The following is an 18,065-nucleotide window of genomic DNA, read 5'->3' as shown; positions in this document are numbered from 1 at the left end:
TAGGTCAGCCGGAACCGGGAACACTTCCCATAAATCCTGATGTACTCATTACATCATAAGAAGAATGGCATCTACGCTAATTTTAGTGTCTGTGTTTATCCCGAGGTTTTCCTGCAGCCTGCCGGATCCAGGCCGTATCCAGATCTGACGAAGGACCTTCGCCTGGACCGATGACAACGCAGTGCTGAAGTGCCAACTAGTCTCTCCATATGGAGGATCCCTCTACCACTCTACAGATAAGGCGTTTTCGGGAAAATTCGTTTCGTGTTCCTACCCCAAAGCAACAAAATAAAATAAAATTCTTTATCAAAATTTATAAGGAAAGACAAGTACTTTGTTTAGGCTTGGCTTGTAGGGAATTCCAAACCTGCATATTTTCAAATGCACATAACTATAGAACCCATTCTAAAAGCGCATGTTAACGCCATCAGCGTTTTTCACAGGTTCGCGTTTAAAGTCTGTGTAGAGAGAATGGTGTCGTAACTGGAAAATAACTTAACTCTGCTATAAAGCCAAAACAATATCTGCTACCTTAAATTATCCGCTTATCTCTTTGAAGCTGCTTTGAAACAATCTACGTTGTTAAAAGCGCTATATAAATGAAGATGACTTGACTTGACTTGACAGGTTGTGAAAGATCCTACAATAAAAGAGATGTGTAAGGGCCAGTCCCTTTTTTATGCCACACATTCAAATGTTTGCCATAATAAAAAGCCCAGTGCATTCACATCAGCAACTGTCTGAGAACACACAGACAGTGTCTTCATTTCCTCCACCCTAATAAATAAAAATAGGCCAATGTAAAGCATAACTGTTGTAAAGCAGGTTATGTTTGGTGTTCTGTCTGCTGCATACTGACCTCTGTGTGGGAGACTGTGTGTGTGTGTGTGTGTGTGTGTGTGTGTGTGTGTGTGTGTGTGTGTGTGTGTGTGTGCTGGCTTCAACAGGGACACTGTATTTCCCTCTACTGCAGAACATACAGTCAGCCATATTTAAAACTTAAAGTAGTAATGTATTGCACACGTACCCAGTTTTACTTGCTTAGAGGAGCCAGCACCAGGGTCAGCTTGTACAGCACCTGTAATCCCATCCATAATCGGCCGTCCCTTATTGCCTACTCAGAGCCAACTCTTCCGCCAGTGTATTCTGTTTTTCTGAATTTAACTCTTTATTTCTGTTTGCTGCAAACAAGTGTTTGTGATAAAATGTTCATAAAAGTAATAAAAAGTTGTGGTAAATACTCACCACTTTGAATGATATTTTTATATTTTGTCTTTATCTGCTGCCAAGAACATTTGGAGTTGGGGTTGCATCTAAAAATCAATTAATATTAATCTTTCTTAGTACATACATGCATATTTTTTATATATTATAAAAATAGGCTATAGGCTATATTACACGTATATGCTACACATACATACATACATAATTTTACATACATATAGAACATATTTGTTTAACTTACACATTAACAATCAGCAATCTTTCTCCAACAGTCTTCTCTTGCTTTGGCAGCAGAGACCGTATTGTTTCGAGCTTGAAATACATATTTAAATTCATCGTAATTCTGAATGATTATCTCTTGCTCCTCCGTGGAAAAATATATCGCTCTCGCTCTACCCGCGATTGGTTGTTCAGTGTCGACGTCACTCTTTTATGTGCACGCGCGCGTGGAGTAATCATAGCTTGAGGATCTAAGCCTGAGTTGACAGAGAAAGTTGATGAGCTGCATCATGGTACCAATAAAGCCTGATTGCATCGGTTTGGTTTTGTCAACTCAAAACTAATCCTGTAACCCCGAGTTTGTTCAGCTACCTTCATGGTACAGGCCCCAGGTCTATTATCCATAGGGTTACTACGGGTAGGTTTAGAGCAGGAATTGGTGCAGGGTTGGGTTGGGTTAGGGTTAGGGTTAGCATAGACCTTAACAATTCCCTATCTCACTAAAGTGCCTATCCTTTAGTCGTGCCCTTAAGGAGTTAGATGATCAGTCTATACAAGTTAATATTCTACTATAAAAATAATAGAGATATCACAAGTATTATAATCTTTTGAGGTACTCCTTGAACCATGTTTTGCAATATAACATCACCCTGTTACATGCTGCTTCTTTAGCTAGGCTATATGATCAATCAAAATACATGGTAATAAATCTTTTATCAAAAAGAATGGCTCACCCCTCGTGCGTCTTCTTCACAAAGGATTTCCTGTTCCAGGCAGAAGGCAAGGCAAGTTTATTTATATAGCACATTTCATACACAATGGCAATTCAAAGTGCTTCACATAGAAGACATTAAAATAATAAAAAGAAATAAGAATAATTAAAACGGTTTAGAAAAATAAAATAAAATACAGTACAGTACAAGCAGTCGGACGAACAGTGGCACAGTGCTCATTCAGTAAATGCATAGCTAAACAGATGTGTTTTGAGTCTGGATTTGAATGTTAGACATTTTATAACCTATCACACTGAAATATGACTGACACATGACAGTCTGCTCACGCACACGCACACAGGTTTCCCAGCTGCACGACCAGCTCGCTCTGTGTATAGTGTCCCTGCCAGCAGCAGTAGTAGCGAGCGTGTCTTCAGCGCAGCTGGAAGAGTTATAGAAGAAAGTACGACTGGATTAAAACCTTCCACTGCTGATGACCACTGCACTGCAAAACCGGATGCTGTGCTTTTTCTCCACTATGCTCTGTAAGAGACTGTTCTTAGCCATGTTAGGAGGCTGTCTTGTTTTTCGTTTGATTGGACTTTATTTTCATTAGTCTAATTGTTGGAAACTATTAGAAATAAGAATGGCCATGTTCTGTAGTGAAGACTTGATTTTTGAGGTAAGATAACCTGCATGTTTGTTTTTAATTTAATTTAATTTAATTAATTTGATTGTATAGCTCATTTCGTTTGCAAGCTGTGTTGCAACTGCGAGCAGCAGAGCAGTATGCCTCAGCTTTTCAAAAATGTCGTTTGACTGTGGTTGTGATAATAAACGTTTCACGAGTTCACATGTTAATGAAATCTGATGTAATATTATAATGCGTATTTGGCTTGCTGTCCGGGGGGAGGGCTTCGAGCTCGGAATTCGGCCCGACCCCAGAGTACTCCCCCCAAAAAGGCCAGATGAACGCAGGACAGCGAGCGTAGAATTTATCCCCCCAAAATGTGAAGGATATGTATTTACCAAGGACCGAGCTTGCCTGTTCGACTGGGAAGGCTCTCGCAACATCCGACGGGAACTTGGATGCTCACAGCATCAGACGGATGAGCCCGTTCTGCAGTTGAACTGACAGCTCGATGACGCAAGAATTATGCAAGCGTGAATTTGTGAACGAGTTTAACCGTTCACCCAGGAGGGCTCTCGCAGCGTCCGACGGGAACTTATATGCTCACGGCATCGGACGGGTAAGCCTCGCCAGGTTGGACGGAGGGCGCCCGCTGAACTCGGTCGGGGGGCTCGACCGGCGCTTCGAAGGGGGCTGGGACACAGGAATAGACCCCTCGCGGCCCAACGAACAGGGGGGCCCGCACGGCGACACGAGCGCGGTCGTCCGACGATGACTAAGACAAGCAGGCTCTCACTGCAATTCGAATGGGAGGGCTCGACCGGCGCTTCGGAAGGATGGCTGAGCCCGACCTATGAACGGGGAGCCATCGCTGCGTGCGAACGGGGGAGCCTGCAATTGTTTAAAAAAATGCTATATTATAGATATATTTATTGAAGCGAGTGTAAATGCGGCGAGCAAAAATAGACTCGGAAAGTGGGTTTGTACCGGTACTGGTGCGGAAAGTGACGAAGGATGTGGCGCCGCAGGTGATGGAAATGAATGATCTAATTAGTTAGGGCTTGGTGAGCGTTTCTGATGTGGAAGCGGCTGGATCTAATATAGGTTTTGAAAGCTTCAGATGACCAGCGACTGAGGGTTTGGATTTGTTGTTGGGAAAGACCTTTTTGTGCGGCTGTGGTTACTGCTCCGATGCGAAAAGAATGGCTTGAAAATTTGTTTGCTGTGATGCCGGATTTGATGAGGACTGTTTTGAGATGTTTTTGGAACCAGAATCTTGTGGCTGGATGATTGGAGTCGTCTGCGAAGAGTGGATCGAGAGGGGGTTTGAGCGTAGAACGTTTATACTGCAGGTAATTAAGCAGAGAATGGTACGGTTGAATGGGAGTTGCCAGATTGAAAATGTAAACGAAGTGACCTTTTTTAGCTCTATCTGTTTTACTTTGTTTAATGAAGAATGATATGATAAGTCTGAAAATGTAGGATGAATATTTGAATCGAAATTAGATGTGATGGTCAATTCGGAGCAGCGGAGAAAACCAAAGAAAGCTAGGATGAACATTGCTTCTAGTGTGCGGGCGGTGTTGGTGGAGTGGTATCCGAGATGGAGTGATGAAATACATTTGGTGAGTATGTCAATTGTAATGGGTTGTCTGGTGTCCGGGCGAGTGGGATGAGTTCTTTGAATTCCTTTAATGAGAAGGGACGTTTGAGAGTTGTTTATGGCAGGGGCGGGCCTACCGTAAACTAATTTGTGAAAGAATTGGATGCCGCTTAAATAGCTTTTTATGGATCCGGCTTGGAGACCTTTAACTTTATTGAGGTGAGATATGAATGAAGTAACGGTTAGAAGAGAGAATTCGGGAAACGGCAGGTTGTGAGAGAGGTGAAATGATTTGAAAGATTTCCACGCGGTGTAATATGTTTGGAGGGTTCTGGGTGAAACTGCTTGGAGGATGGAATCGATGGACGTGTCCAGAAGGGATTTTAGCGGATGGTTTATGGGAAGATTAGTTGAGAATAATGAGGTACTGGGGTTGGAATGGGGTCCACTTCTGGTGCCATCATCCTGAATTTCTTAAAAGAGAAACTGGAGAGAGAGTCAGCGATTTGGTTTTGAGCACCTGGAACGTGTTTTGCATTAATTATGAACTGATCGCAGGCGGAGATCCAGATGAGGCGTCTGAGGAGTAGCATTAATGCAGGTGAGCGAGAACGACCTTTGTTAATGCAGTGTACGGTTGCTTCGTTGTCGCAATGGACTTGAATGCTTTTGGATGACCACTCTTTCCCCCATAGGGAAGCTGCGACGACATTCGGGTAGAGCTCGAAAAGGGCCGAGGAGCCTGAAGACTGGGGAGTGTCTAGTAGTTAGGGGGGCCAGGGAGATGCGAACCAGCGTCCTTGGTAGTAACCCCCGAAGCCGATCGAGGGAACTGCGTCCGTGAACAGTTTGATATCGAGGGGGAGAGAAATGAAGTCGTCGTAAAAAAAAAGTTAAGCCGTACCACTGGTTAAGGAAAGTTATCCATAATTTTAGCTCATTTTTGCACTCGCAAGATAGGATAATTTGGTCTTCCAGCGCGTGAACGGATGACGAGAGGGTAAGGAGATGCGCGATGAAAGGGCGGCCTTGCGGAATAATGCGCATAGCATTAGTTTAGGTGGCCAAGCAGCGAGAGGAGTTCGAGTTTGGAACAATTTGGGCTGTCTGTAAGATTGGACTCGATTAAGTCAAGTCAAGTCAAGTTTATTTATATAGCGCTTTTCACAACACAGGTTGTATCAAAGCAGCTTCACAGTATTAAATTAAAATAATACATCAATGTTTGTTTCTAGTGGAAAACGTCCACGTTTGGTAATGCTGATCAATAGTATTGTTGATTGATTAATTAAATTAAATAAAAAATCCCCAAATATCCCCAACTGAGCAAGCCAAAGGCAACAGTGGCAAGGAACCGAAAAACTCCATCAGGTGACCTAATGGAGAAAAAAAAAAACCTTGGGAGAACCCAGGCTCAGTCGGGGACCAGTTCTCCTCTGGCGTTTATAAACTAGAGGTCGGATTTAACTGTAAGATTAAAAATATTATATGAATGCCTGGCTGAAGAGATGCGTCTTTAATCTAGTTTTAAACTGGGAGAGCGAGTCTGAGCAACGAGCAGTATCAGGAAGGCTATTCCAGAGTTTTGGAGCTAAATGTGAAAATGCTCTCCCTCCTTTGGTGGATCTGGATATCCTAGGTATGACCAAAAGCCTCAAATTTAGTGATCTTAAAGAGTGCGATGGATTATAGGGCGATAGAAGATACGTTAACCCTCTGGTGTTCTTCGGACCAAATGGTCCCAAAATGTTTAAATAAAAAAATGTATAAAATCATAGCTTCATCGGAATGGTCCGAAATTTGGTGACTTTGTTGGTACTTGGTATATGAAAACCCAAAAAAATTGGCGACAGGATTTGAATAGTCTAAGTGGTTGTAAAAAAAATAGTCACACTCAAGGTCTTCGGGACCAAATGGTCCGCCATAGGAAATGAATGGGAAATTGGCAAAAATGTGAAAATACAGAGTTTTTTTGTGCGTACAATCTACAAATCAGCCACGATCCAGAAAAAAAGCACACAACAGTGAAGGGGTGAATCTATAAAACATCAAGAGTGCAAAACAGACACATCCACACACACACACAAACACACTTTTATACACATACACACTAATAAATTCAGATTACATAAATCTATTTTGAATTTTTAAAAATCGCAGCTTCATCGGAATGTTACGAAACTAGGTGACTTTTATGGTATTAGGAATGTGAACACACAAAAAATATTGAGGTCATGATCCAAGCATGCTAAGTGGTCGTCACACTTCTGCTCTTGGTCAAAAATGACCCCATAGGAAATGAATGGGAAATTGGCAAAAATGTGACAATACAGAGATTTTTTGTGCATACAATCTCCAAATCTGCCACGATCCAGAAAAAAAGCACACAAAAGTGAAGGGGTGAATCTATAAAACATCAAGAGTGCAAAACAGACACATCCACACACACAGACACACACATGCAAACACACTTTTATACACATACACACTAATAAATTCAGATGACAAAAATCTTTTGAATTTTTAAAAATCGCAGCTTCACCGGAATGTTACGAAACTATGTGACTTTTATGGTATTAGGAATGTGAACACACAAAAAATATTGAGGTCATGATCCAAGCATGCTAAGTGGTCGTCACACTTCTGCTCTTTGGTCAAAAATGACCCCCATAGGAAATGAATGGGAAATTGTCAAAAAAAAATTAAAACAGAGTTTTTTTGTATAAAACATACAAATAAGAAAGACAAAAATAGTCTTTGAGAATCTGTTATTATATTTTAAAATCAACAACCTGAAAAAATTTTGGCCAATATGTGCAAAAATCACTAGAATTTGCAAGCCTTTCTACAGAAAGCTGTAAATCCTCTAGTGGTAAAAATGTGCTATTGCGTGATAAAAATGCTCAGTGTGTCCACCAGTTGGCGCCCATCTCATTTAAAAAATTGCTTTCATGAGGCCTAGGCTTGACTCTAAAATGAAATACAGCTTTAATAAAAAAAAAAAAAAATTACATATATATAAAAAATTTCTATTATATTCAATGGGAAAAAATGGGTCATAATTATTGCATAAATATTAATTATAAATCATAAAATTATCTCAAAACACCAAAAAAGAAAAGAAAAAATATTATAAAAAACAAGTAAAAAAAAAAATGATGATTTTTTTTTATAAATATTATTTCCACCCTCCCGGACCATTTGGTCCCCGAAGGTCTTGAGTGTGACTCTGAAATGAAGGACACCAGAGGGTTAAATAGACTGGAGCTAAGCCGTTTAGGGCTTTATAAGTCAGTAGCAATACCTTGTAATTAATACGGGACTTTATAGGTAACCAATGTAGTGATATTAAAATCGGTGTTATATGACATATTTTCTTGATCTAGTAAGAACTCTAGCGGCGGCATTTTGGACTAACTGTAGCTTGTTTATTGAGGATGCAGGACAACCAGCTAATAAAGCATTACAGTAATCTAGTCTCGAGGTCATGAATGCATGAACTAACTTTTCTGTATCAGAAACTGATAGCATGTTACGTAGCTTAGCAATCTTTCTAAGGTGGAAAAAGGCAGTTCTTGTAACATATGAAATATGATTATCAAAAGACAGGTTGCAGTCTAATATAACACCCAGGTCTTTTACTGTAGATGATAAAGTAACAGGACATCATACTATGTTAAAGTTGTAGTGTGAGAGGTTTTGAGGGCAATTTTTTGAACCGATAAGTAGTACCTCTGTCTTGTCTGGATTTAATAAAAGAAAATTGCGTGTCATCCAATCTTTTATATCTTTAACGCACTCTGTCAGTTTGGATAATTTAGCGTTTTCATCTGGCCGTGATGAAATATAGATTTGAGTGTCATCAGCATAACAATGGAAACTAATTCCATGTTTCCTTATAATATTTCCAAGTGGCAACATATATATTGAGAATAACAGAGGGCCTAACACAGATCCTTGCGGCACTCCATAGTTTACTGAAGTTATGATAGATTTTTCTCCATTTAAATAGACAAAATGGTAGCGGTCAGATAAGTATGAGCTGAAACAGTTTAATGCTTGTCCTTGAACACCAGTATAATTTTGTAGTCGATCTAAGAGTATTTTGTGATCTATAGTATCGAACGCAGCACTAATATCAAGTAAAACTAGTATTGAGATACAGCCTTGGTCAGAAGCTAATAGTAAATCATTTGTGATTTTAACGAGCGCAGTTTCAGTGCTATGATGTGGTCTGAATCCAGACTGAAACTTTTCATAGATGTCATTTTCTTGCAAGAAAGAGCCCAGTTGGGCGGACACAACTTTTTCTAGTATTTTAGACATAAAAGGAAGATTTGAAATGGGTCTATAATTTGCTAGATTATGTGGGTCTAATTGTGGTTTCTTAATGAGAGGTTTTATAACTGCCAGTTTAAATGTTCTTGGAACATGACCTAAAGATAAAGATGAGTTAATAATATTGAGGAGAGGCTCTTCCACTACAGGTAACACTTCTTTCAGTAGTTTAGTTGGTATAGGGTCTAATAAACATGTTGTTGTTTTAGATGAGGTGATAAGTTTATTTAACTCTTTTTGTTCTATAGTTGTAAAGCACTGTAATTGTTCTTGCGGGGTGATAATTGAGGCTGAATTATAAGGCGCGATTGAGGATTGAACGTTTACAATTGTGGTTCTGATGCTTTCTATTTTCTCAGTGAAGAAGTTCATGAAATCATTACTACTAAACTGTAACGGGATATTTTGTTCAGGTGACGTCTGTTTATTTGTTTAACGTCTAGCCACGGTGTTAAATAAAAACCTAGGATTGTTTTGGTTGTTTTCTATTAGTTTGCGGAGGTGCTCAGCCCTGGCTGCTTTTAGGGCCTTTTTATAACGTGACATACTGTCTTTCCATGCGATTCTAAAGACCTCTAAATTAGTTTGTTTCCATTTACGTTCTAAATTATGGGTTTCTCTCTTTAGAACATGCGTAGTATTGTTGTACCATGGTGCTTTAATTTTCTCTCTGACCTTTTTTAATTTAATGGGTGCAACAATATCCAATGTTCTAGAGAGAATGGTGCTCATAGTGCTAGTTAGTTCCTCTAGTTCATCTGTTTGTTTGGGTTCAGGCAGCAGCTGAGACAGATCAGATAAGCAATTTGAAAAATTATCTATGGTGGATGGAAGGATTGTTCTGCCTTGTCGATAACGCGGCGCAGCATGACATATTACAGGAGTACGTAATATGCAAGTTACCATGTAATGGTCAGTGACATCATCACTTTGTGGAATGATATCTATATCGGTTGGATCGGTTCCATGTGATATAATTAAATCGAGTGTATGATTAAAACGATGAGTTGGTCCGGTAACGTTTTGCTTGACCCCAAAGGAGTTTAATAAATCTGTAAACGCAGCCCCTAACGCATCATTTGGATTATCTATGTGTATGTTAAAATCTCCAACAATTAATGCTTTATCGACATTGACCAATAGATCTGAGAGAAAATCTGCAAACTCTTTTAGGAAATCAGCGTAAGGCCCAGGCGGTCTATATACGGTAGCCAATGCTAGAGATAATAGGGATGTTTTTCTTACATCTGAGAGCGTAACATTTAGTACAAGTACTTCAAACGAAATAAACTTATAACCCGTTTTCTGAGTAACATTGAGAATATCTCTATAGATTGTTGCAACACCGCCGCCACGACCAATCAGACGGGGCTCATGTTTATAGGAGAATCCTGATGGAGGAGACTTATTTAGACCGAAATAATCATTTGGTTTAAGCCAGGTTTCAGTAAGGCAAAGTACATCGAAGCTATTATCTGTGACTATTTCATTTACAATAACTGCCTTAGGTGTGAGTGATCTAATGTTTAGAAGACCTAGATTTAGAAATAGTTTTTGTTTACTAATAGCAACATTTTCTGTTTTAATAACAATTAGATTTTTCCTAGATCCTGCAGTAGATTTATTATTTGATCTCATTAAACGAGGAATAGACACAGTTTCTATGCAAAGTTCTACACTAGTATTTATATCAGTTAAATTGGTGCAGCAGAGACTATGATTTGGACTTACTAGTCAAAAGGTATTTAACATTTTGGAGATATTATCCGACAGAAGATCTGCTCCGAATCTGCTTGGGTGTAAGCCATCAGCGTGGAAGAGCCTAGGACGATCCCAAAACAGATTCCAATTATTTACAAAGAGCAGTTTCTGCTCATTACACCATGACATTAACCATTCATTTAGCGCGAATAACCTACTAAACTTTTCATGTCCTAGTCGGTACGTGGGAAGCGGTCCTGACACAATGATCGTTGTTTCAGGCGATGTGCTGCGTACCGTATCGATCAGATTCCTGAAGTCTTTCTTCAGAACCTCCGTCTGGCGCAGCCTGATGTCGTTCACTCCCGCGTGCAGGACCACAGTTCCGACACGCTCGTTATCGTTCAGAATCTCGGGAACGCGAGCCGTGATTTCAGAAACGCGAGCACCAGGAAAGCAGTGACTGTGCACCTTACTTTTACCTACCGTAGCATGTACGTGCCGAACGATGGAATCGCCGATGATCACAGCATCGCGTTCGGTTTCGCGAAGAGGGGAGAAGCGGTTTTGGGTGGATATCTCGAAAACCGGGAGGGTCGGAGAGAGTCTTGGTCTAGACCTGACTCGCGTCTTCTGCGGAACCATCCAGGCTTCGTGGTGGCGTGTTGGAGCCGGAGTGAACGAGACCATGGCTAATCGCGACCTCGGCGCGCGGGACCGATGCTGAGAAACGCACGGAGTAGACGAGGTCGGAGTCAGCGGGTTAGTAACGTTAATCACTGATTTGTGTGCATCGGCGCGTGATGTTTCAAGAATTAAACGCCGGTCTATCAGCTCGGCTTGTCTCACTAAAAGGTCGTGGATCTGTTTCTCAACAGCTTCCAGCTCAGACTGCAGTGCGTGCAGCTCAAATGTGTCCTCACCTGCACAAAAAGGTAGACTACTTACATCTGATATATTCGCCATTTTAACAGATGGACAGTAAGTTAGCAACGACGCTACCAGTGATGCTATCAATATTAATACTAATTTATGACTGAAGTCTTGGATATAATCCGTCTTTTTAGTGGTACGGATGTAGAGTAGACGCACGATAGGTGAAACATTTTTTTGGTTTGGAAGTGAGTGTGGAGAAGCCGTGATCCACAGGAGTAATATTACTTATAGGAGTAACCTATAAGAGTATCCGATGTTGGATCACTAATAGGCTTGAGACGCGTCTGCTCAACAGTCCGCGTTGTAACTATGAGGTGAGGAAAAGTAGAAAATGTTCATTGTAAGTGAGTTTAAAGAGAAAATCAAGAATTATAAATCAAATCGATGGAGCTCCAAAGACAACAACGCGTTCAGACGCGACGCATGTTGCAGACGTGACGCAAATTGATCGATTAAAATTATTCGATCAATTTTTTTCCTTAGGCAGTGAACCCTGGAATTTAACTGAGTCCAGATTGATGCCCAAGAACTCGATGGATGTAGTTGGCCCTGTTGTTTTCTCCTGGGCTAACGGAATCCCTAGCTCGGCGGAAACTTTTTGCACCGTGAGGAGTTGTGCCGCGGGGATGGCGTCGTGAGGTGAAATGATTAAGAAATCATCGAGCAGATGGAGAAGGTAAGGAATTGCGTAACTGTTGGAAAGGATCCAACATATGGCTTCTGATAGAGTGTCGAAGATTTTGGGGCTGCTTTTGCAACCGAATGTTAAACGCACCGCAAAATAAAACTTTTTCTGCCAGTTCACGCCGAATAAATGCCACGAATCTGGGTGGATTGGCATGACTTTAAAAGCAGAAGTGATATCTACTTTTGCCAACCATGCGCCGCGACCGGCTATTTTGATCATGGTTATGGCTTGTTCGATGTCATGGTAATTAAGAGAATACTCTTCGAGGGGGATAAGACTGTTAATGCTTGGATATGGAGAGTTATGAGGGGCTGAGAGATCTATTATCATACGCTTTTTCCCTAAAAATTTTATAGTAGCCACGCCTATGGGGCTAATGCGAAATTTGTCGAACGGGGGGGCCTCGAAGGGGCCGATCATGAAACCTGATTCGATTTCTTTTTTTAAATAGATTGTCTACTACTTCAGGCTCTGCTAGAGAGGACTGAAGATTATCGCAGATGATGTTTTGCGTGGGCTGACATTCTACGCCGGGTTTAAAACCTTGAGTCAAGAGATAGTTTTTCTCATTTTTATTTACAGCTATTTGCATTCCGTTAATTTTGTGAATTGATAAGTTTCGTTTGGTTTTGAAGAAATATAGAGCTGAGTATCGTCGCATAACAGTGGAAGCTAATTCCATGTTTCCTAATGATATCTCCTAAGGGTAGCATGTACAGAGTGAACAGCAGCGGTCCTAGTACTGAGCCTTGTGGTACTCCATACTGAACTTGTGATCGATGAGACATCTCTTCATTTACTGCTACAAACTGATAACGGTCAGATAAGTATGATTTAAACCATGCTAGTGCAATTCCACTAATTCCAACATAGTTTTCTAGTCTATTTAAAAGAATGTTGTGGTCAATGGTGTCAAACGCAGCACTAAGATCAAGTAACACTAATAGAGAGACACAACCACGATCGGATGATAAGAGCAAATCATTTGTTACTCTAACGAGAGCAGTCTCGGTACTATGGTACGGTCTAAATCCGGACTGGAAATCCTCGCAGATATCATTTCTTTCAAGAAAGGAACATAGTTGTGAAGACACTGCTTTTTCTAGTATCTTTGACAGAAAAGGTAGATTCGAGATCGGCCTGTAATTGACTAATTCTGTAGGATCAAGTTGCGGTTTTTTAACAAGCGGTTTAATCATAGCCAGCTTAAAGTTTTTTGGTACGTATCCTAGAGACAAAGATGAATTAATGATATTAAGAAGAGGATCTATGACCTCTGGAAGCATCTCTTTCAGTAGCTTAGTTGGTATAGGGTCTAACATACATGTTGTAGATTTAGATGATTTAACGAGTTTAGTAAATTCTTCCTCTCCTATAGCAACGACTGAATCAAATTTTTCCTCAGGGAAAGATTTTGAGTTGACTACCCCCATAAGACAGCGTGAGCTCCGCTATGATAGAAAGGTAATCGTTCAGCTCGCGCTGTCTATGGGGAAAAGCAGAGCATATACTGTAACTTCGGTATAGCGGTTGAAAGCGATACAAAATTCGGCCAACGACAGAGTACGTGATGAAACCTGCATATTATTTTTTAAAGTGACGGATATGTCGCTGCAGTCCACCTGGCGATTGGATTCTGACATGGGGAACATTGACAGTAGAGCGCCCAAGTCCACATCCGCACCTGCGAGGATTTGAGCTCTGATGCTGTTTGTCACTGGCGGAGGTTCTGCGGGGATGGCGTTTGAAGATGCTGGTTGAGGAGTAGCTGAATAGAGAGAGAAGGGAGATCGAGCGAGGAGAGGGTTGATAGGAGGGAGGGCCGGTGCTGTGGCATTTTGTGGAGGCATCCTCACGCAAATGTCAGCCCCCGGTACAGGTGGAGGAGGAAAGAAATGAGGATAGTGAGGAAGGGGAAGAAATTGCGTTGGCGCTTGTCCGGCTAACGGAGGCATCCTCACGCTAGGGTGAGCACCTGGCACTTGAAAATAGGGAAAATTGAAAGAGGTAACTTTAGGAGGGAGAAGGAACGTTTGAGGAGCTGATATTTAGTCCGTGTTGCAGGGATCTGGAGCGTACGGTGCCGCGGTGGGAGGGGCTGAGGAGAAGAGTTGACCTGGATTGAAGAGATTGAAGCCCTTCCGCGACTGGCACTGGGGCGCGGCCCAGGCTGGCGGAAGGTCTGCAGCGACGTGGTGCGTGGGCGGGGCCCGGCACTGCTTGTGAGGAAGGTGAAGACGCTGCGGGGCGAGTGATCTGGGTCCGGCGGGCCTTGCTCGTTCGAGCCGATGAAATGGGAGCTGAAACAGAAGGGTTAGTAGATTGTAAAGAGACATATAGATTAAATAAATCTGCTTTATTCAATCTGCGAGAAAAGTTGACATTGGAGTTAATTAGGGCTTGTCTCAGCCCTTTAACAGTCCACTTCCCTATGGGAGGGATGTTTGGGTGGGCTGGAGAGTGTGAAGACGTGGAGGAAGATGGTGGATTCCTCTCCGGCGGTGGTGAGGGGAGTCCTTGGCGTCTTGGCGTGCGTGGAGGGAATCGAGGAAGCTGGCTTCCCCGGTTTGAGGAGGCTGGAGATGGAACGATCCTTGGATCCGCGGATTGCGATGGAGTCTCGTCCGTGACGAGAGAATCATCGTCAGAGGGGAAGAGCTCTAACTCAGACATGACGGCACAAGGGCGGAGTCAAATGCTGAGAAATTTGTCATGAGACAGGAGGTAAGGGAATGCTTTATTTATACTGGCTTCTTCTTGTGCTGATTGGATGATTACCTGAACATGCTCCTCCCGAACTTTGTTACATAAAACTTCATTTAAACTAACTGTCTGTATGATATGCTTGAAGTGTTTTATATCTATGGATTTTGTTATAGCCAAGTTGTTTATTATAGCCAAGTAAAGCTTGGTCCTCATTACGTTTTTTTTTTTTTTTAATGAAATAAAACTTTAAAAAAAAATTGCTCGGAACATTTGTCTAAATTAACTTAATAAAGAAATGAAAAGAAACATAACTACTTTGCCATTGAAAACAAAACTGACCTATTTTAATGGCTGCAACATAGTGCCGGGCCGGGCTAGGGCCTAGATTTGAGGCCTGTGCAGGGCTTTAATATCAACTGCCTCGTGTTGCCAGCAGATCTGCTGGCTCTGCGCCGGTTTTGACCATTGCTTCAGGACAAGCACATATTGGTTCGGACAGACAACACTGCAACGGGTGGTCTACATTCACGTCGCAAGTACCATAACAGTATCATAAAAGCCGATATGGGCCAAATCTTCTATACTGTCATTTTAAAAAATGATAACTGATACTGTTTCAGAACGAAGTGTTTTAGCTTGTGTTTCTGTTTTTAAAATGATATAAAGCATCATTACATATTCCACATATTAAGTTTTACATTTATGCATTTGGCAGACACTTTTATCCAAAGCGACTTACATTACATTTCAAGTTACACATTTACATTCTTATCAGCTCTTGCTTTTCCTGGGAATCGAACCCATGACCTTGGCGTTGCAAGCACCAATGCTCTACTGTTTGAGCTACCGGAAGGTAAATGTAATTGTTGTTAATACTGTGAGAGAACTGAATCAGGCTGCCACAAGAGTTATTAGTAACAATGTCTGACTGAGAAGAACATTAGCTCTCTTTGTTTTGTTTTTTTGGGTGGGGGTAATATAGGTAATGTGTTTCTCTGTACTGTTGGCACCTGCACCGAGAGGATTTCTTTGTATATCTACTTGTCGAATAAAAGTTCTACTTCATTTACTTTTAAAAGATATCAAAACAAAATATTATATAACTGACCAATGAATAATGAGCAGCAGCTATTGCATCAGTACTTTCTGCTTTCTGTGAGGTTGCTTTCACACCTCTAATGAATAGATCATCTCTGCATTCAGCACAGGTGTTAACAGCACCCTGAGGTGCACATTTACTCAACAGCAAACGATAATGGCTATAATTGGTCTTCAGAGTTTACTGTGGCTGTAATGAATAACCTCAGATGACTTATTATCAGGAGTAAATGAGAAACTTGCAATTGCATGTTTGACAAATCAACAGATTCAAAGAAACAGACAAGTGACCAATCCTAAGTGGTGATTTAACTTCATGCATTCTACCAGCACTGCTTCCTAATTTTTTCAGCTGTGTAACAAAAAAAGGGATAAGCGCCAGCTAATGGTCAAAGTTGACACAATGAACCTTAGATGGCACAAGAAGAAATTAAATGTATATTGTTACAACCCTGCAACTAAAAAGGGAGACTTCATGCAACAATTCTAAATGAAACATTTATTTTAATGACATATGCGCATGAGCTCAAACATACATTTTTATTTATTTATTCGCTGCAATAGGAGAGGAAGAATTGTCTAAACTCGTTAAATCATCTAAATCAACAACACGTATGTTAGACCCTATACTGACTAAGCTACTGAAATAGATGCTTCCAGAGGTCATAGATCCTCTCCTTAATATCACTAATTCTTCGTTGTCACTAGGATATGTACCGAAAACGTTTAAGCTGGCTATTATTAAAGGCGATGTCTACCTTAGAGGTCCAGGAGCGCCATCTCTGGCTCAACCTGTCCGATGCCGACAAGACTCGGTTGCTGGACTCCCCCATTTCCCAGGTTGGGCTGTTTGGCGACGCGGTGGAGAACTTCGTCCAACAGTTCTCTGCCACCCAGAAGCAGACTGAGGCCATCCGGCACATCCTGCCCCGGCGGCCCGCTGCTGCTTCCACCCGTCTGGGGGTGGCAGATCCTCCGCCTGCTCGTCGACGAGGGTGTCTTCCTGCCGCCGCCTTCCGAGCCAGGTCCCTGTCAGCCACCTCCCGACCCAGGGCCGGCCCGTGGCATAGGCAGTATAGGCAAATGCTAAGGGCGCCGGCGCCGTATACCCTAGGGGGGGCGCCAGAGCCGCGTAAGGAACTTTCCGCTTTTATTGTACTTCATTAACACTGCAACGAGTGGAGCAATAATGGGATTTACATGGCATTGACTTTCTTTCTTTCTTTCTTTTTTTTTTTTTTTGTGATCACATTTTTCTAATGGCATTGAATTTCTCTTATAAATTCTTACTTTAACGTGACCAGGGGGGAGTTGAAGGGATCACACATATACACTTCCACCAATCAGACTTCTTTTACCCGCGGCCGCCATTCGGTTTTTGTTTTTATTGCGTCAAAAAAAGTTAATATGTCAAAGCGTCCCAAATTATCTGGTGCTTAGGGGAGGAAAAAAAGAAAAGAAGAGGAGGAAAAACGCGACAAAGACAAAGGTAATGTTACAGTAAAGATGATGTTAATGATATTATTTTGATGTTACAGAACGATGATCAATAATGCCATTAGTCATTAGCATACATGGTGGTAAGCTAATCTATAAATAACCAGCGCTATCTGCTAGTTCTAACCAAAATATTTACAGTCAATGGTTCTAACAGATAAGCCTAGCACTATTATTATGGAAAATAGTAATATGTGATGCGATCTGGGAAAACCCACCACATGGTGAAATTTTACCTATTACAGGTTTTGATATCATATGGATGCTGGTATCAAGCCCTTTCCAAATCTGTTTTTATTTTTATCATAGCTTGTTGCTAGCAGAAGTTATGTTTATCTGAAGTCGGCCGATCTCTATGATTTTCTGGAACGGAATTTTGAGAAAAACAGGTTTAAATAACTGTCACCGTTGAGACGCGTCCATCTCGCGATTGTTATGAAACTGCGTGACGTTATAGTTTAAACAGGATTGGCGCGAAATGCGCACTATACACATTCACTGTACATGTATGCGGTTTATTTTAAAGGTAAACTATCTTTGTAGTGTTACGAGACGGACAGGTGTATGGGATATACGGCGATTGTTTTTTTTTTTTTTTTTTTTTCACCTCTGCCGGGCGTTAATGGTCGCATAGAATGCATTAGAGAAAGAGAGTATTTTCAGCTTGACACTATAAATCGCTGTTTTTCTGCACTAAACAAGGGAATTTTG

This window comes from Scardinius erythrophthalmus (genome assembly GCF_964197995.2).
Source record: "Scardinius erythrophthalmus genome assembly, chromosome: 1".
NCBI lineage: Eukaryota > Metazoa > Chordata > Actinopteri > Cypriniformes > Leuciscidae > Scardinius > Scardinius erythrophthalmus.
This window is presented reverse-complemented; position numbering follows the sequence as displayed.